The 4,014-nt window shown below is 40.4% G+C and overlaps 1 pseudogene; it reads right to left on the reverse strand.

Annotated features, from left to right (window-relative positions):
- The window catches only part of LOC122946089, a 442,759-nt pseudogene that overhangs the window by 153,659 nt on the left and 285,086 nt on the right, over positions 1-4,014 (reverse strand).

Genomic DNA, 4,014 nt, shown 5'->3' on the forward strand with positions numbered 1-4,014 from the left:
CCCCACAGTTTGAATAATTGTCAGCAATACCACATTGTGCTGTCCACACATATAGGGGGCCATCAAGTGGCAATTGTTGGTAACGGTCTATTGTTTAATTCCTTTACATCTCTGTCCAAAAAGAATTGACTCTGGGAAGAAAGAGGGCAGTTTCCTCCATGTCTCAACAGAAAGAGGACCTGTGCTTTCTAGTCCATCCATTTGTTGGAGTACAGCCGGTAAACTGCTGGGTATGTTGTATATCAGCAGCCATAAGAGAACTGTTAGGACAGTTCTGACCCTGTTACATGGAGTTGTAATGTATAGCTGCGTGATTGTGTAGCTTGGCCTAAACACATATTCAGCCATTACAGTTCTATTCTATGTTTGTATTGCCATATACTGTTCATATTGTATTAGAAGCTGTTATATTTTATGTTTCTCTACTTAGAACATGTTAGCCACCTGTATGTTATTCATTAGTGTTGAGTGACGTGAAGCATTCGACATGGAATTCAGTCCGAAGTTTAGGAAAACTTTGGTTCAAAAGGAATCAGATTTTTCTCACACTTCATGGTGCAATAATTCAAGTTTTCCTAAAACGGAGGCAGCACGTGTTACAAAACAACAGTATAGAGGAGACAAACCCAGGAATGCTAGATCGCCCATAATGCTGTGCAGCCAGCCAATACGCAGATAGAAATCACCTATAAAACCCTCATTCTGCGCAGTCTCCGCCTTTGTCTTGTGAGCTGAGCATAGGGAGAGACGTGGCAAGCGCTCATGCGCTAGGGACAGTGTTGCTGAAAATGATTAATAGAAGAATATTAGATAGGGAGAGAGCAGGAAAAGTGCAGGGAGTCTGTGGGGAGACTACAGGGAGAATACAAGGAGACTTATTCTGCGTTTTATTTATTTATAACTCCATTTAATTATTCCTACGTCAGCCTTAAACTAAGATATGTAATTAAATATCAATAAGATGGAAGCCTTTATTATTCCAGTTCCAGCGTGCCAACCAATACCACCCAGTCTACACCCCTTAGAGGGGCCAGGTCTTAATGATGACCATCCTCATCTTATGCTGGCTTTACTTCATCCAAATCATCCTTCAAAATCTACATGTCCTAGAAAAGTCAGCAAGATGCAAAGAGAGGAGGAGCTGGATGTTCCTGATGACATATTCTCATTAATATTAGATGATGTGGAAAAGGAAGCAAAGCAGATGGCAGAAGAAGGGCTCCCATCTGTAGGACAGGAGAGCGCTGGGATTGGAGAAGTAGGTACAGACCCTGTTTAAAGGTGCATTAAAGGTGCCGCATGGCCATTACCAATGCAGACTGGCTATACAGTGGGATCTTCATTATTACATGAAAGGCAGCCGCAGGTTATTTGGCCTCATGATTCTTCACCGCAACTCGCCAACAGCACAACCACTCTGTGTGGCCATAGCCAAAAGCAGAGCGGCCTGGGTATACCTGGTTTATAGCGATTCGTTATGAATTAATTCAGAAGAATTTAATTTCTTTGTGAAGTTGCCAAATGGAATTTTTCTAAACTTTGCTAATCTCTATTATTTATATTTTACTTTATGTAATGCTGTAGTCTAATGGTGTGTATATTCTTATTTATTCCTCAGTTTAACCAGTCTCTTCTATTGGCTAATAGGAAGGTGTTTATCTGCATGTCGCGTTCCGCTTAGACCCCGGGGGTACGTAAAGTGGGGGCAGGATAGTAACATAGTAACATAGTACATAAGGCTGAAAAAAGACATTTGTCCATCCAGTTCGGCCTGTTATCCTGCATGTTGATCCAGAGGAAGGCAAAAAAAAAAACCCTGTGAGGTAGAAACCAATTTTCCCCACTTTAGTGGAATAAAAAATTCCTTTCTGTCTCCACTCAGGCAATCAGAATAACTCCCTGGATCAACGACCCATCTCTAGTAGCGATAGCCTGTAATATTATTACGCTCCAGAAATACAGATAGTCCCCAATTAAACAAGAGGTTATTCTACAATTTTTATGACTGCATAAATGATGCAAACATTGACAAAATGTGATGTGATTTTGGGACAAGTTTACATGAAATTGCAATCAGGAACAACCTTCATACAAACGAACATTTAGCAAGTCAATGCCCCATGTAAACAGACCTTTAGGAACGGTGGATTACCTTCCCTATTACATGTACTTGGTGCTAGCATTGCTCCTGGTGGGTCAAGATCATAAGAACTTAAGAGAAACACAATCTTAACTATAATAAGTGAGCAGCTTTACATGATGTGTATTGTGTAGTTTTCTGGTGACAACAAATTAGGTCAGAGCCATAGACAAGTAAACTTTAGTCAATGGCCAACCATGCAACCTTTGGAAATGCAGAGTGGAGCCACAGGAGACACTGATCAGACACTCAATATATGCACTCAATATATGCACTATATATAACATCCATTGACTGTCCTGGTTGAATGCTCTTAATGTTTGACTTACCATAATTTTTTCATACAATACAGTTGCAAGAAAAAGGATGTGAACCCTTTGGAATGATATGGATTTCTGCACAAATTGGTCATAAAATTTGATCTGATCTTCATCTAAGTCACAACAATAGACAATCACAGTCTGGTTAAACTAATAACACAAAAAGAATTAAATGTTACCATGTTTTTATTGAACACACCATGTAAACATTCACAGTGCAGGTGGAAAAAGTATGTGAACCCTTGGATTTAATAACTGGTTGAACCTCCAGACGTGCGCAATGGTCAGGAGTAATTCTTGACCATTCCTCTTTACAGAACTGTTTCAGTTCAGCAATATTCTTGGGATGTCTGGTGTGAATCGCTTTCTTGAGGTCATGCCACAGCATCTCAATCGGGTTAAGGTCAGGTCTCTGACTGGGCCACTCCAGAAGGCGTATTTTCTTCTGTTTAAGCCATTCTGTTGTTGATTTACTTCTATGCTTTGGAGTCGTTGTCCTGTTGCAACACCCATCTTCTGTTGAGCTTCAGCTGGTGGACAGATGGCCTTAAGTTCTCCTGCAAAATGTATTGATAAACTTGGAAAATCATTTTTCCTTTCGATGATAGCAATCCATCCAGGCCCTGACACAGCAAGTCAGCCCCAAACCATGATGCCCCCACCACCATACTTCACAGTTGGGATGAGGTTTTGATGTTGGTGTGCTGTGCCTCTTTTTATCCAAACATAGTGTTGTGTGTTTCTTCCAAACAACTCAACTTTGGTTTCATCTGTCCACATAATATTTTGCCAGTACTCCTGTGGAACATCCAGGTGCTCTTGTGCAAACTGTAAACGTGCAGCAATGTTTTTTTTTGGACAGAAGTGGCTTCCTCTGTGGTATCCTCCCATGAAATCCATTCTTGTTTAGTGTTTTATGTATTATAGATTCGCTAAAAGGGATGTTAGCATATGCCAGAGACTTTTGTAACTTATTTCGCAGTCTGCGCTGTGCTCTTGCAGTCATCTTTACAGGATGGCCACTCCTAGATAGAGTAGCAGCAGTGCTGAACTTTCTCCATTTATAGACAATTTTTCTTACCGTGGACTGATGAACAGCAAGGCTTTTGGGGATACTTTTATAACCCTTTCCAGCTTTATGCAAGTTAACAATTCTTAATCGTAGGTCTTCTGAGAGTTTTTTTGTGCGAGGCATCATTAACATCAGGCAATGCTTCTTGTGAAAAGCAAACCCAGAACTGGTGTGTGTTTTTTTTATAGGGCAGGGCAGCTGTAACCAACACCTCCAATTTTATTTCATTGATTGGACTCCAGTTGGCTGACACCTCACTCCAATTAGCTCTTGGAGATGTCATTAGCCTAGGGGTTCACATACTTTTTTCACCCACACTGTGAATGTTTACATGGTGTGTTCAGTAAAAACATGGTAACATTTAATTCTTTGTGTGTTATTAGTTTAAGCAGACTGTGATTGTCTATTGTTGTGACTTAGATGAAGATCAGATAACATTTTATGACCAATTTGCGCAGAAATCCAAATCATTCCAAAGGGTT

The sequence above is a fragment of the Bufo gargarizans genome, chromosome 9 (genome assembly GCF_014858855.1).
Source record: "Bufo gargarizans isolate SCDJY-AF-19 chromosome 9, ASM1485885v1, whole genome shotgun sequence".
NCBI classification, from domain to species: domain Eukaryota; kingdom Metazoa; phylum Chordata; class Amphibia; order Anura; family Bufonidae; genus Bufo; species Bufo gargarizans.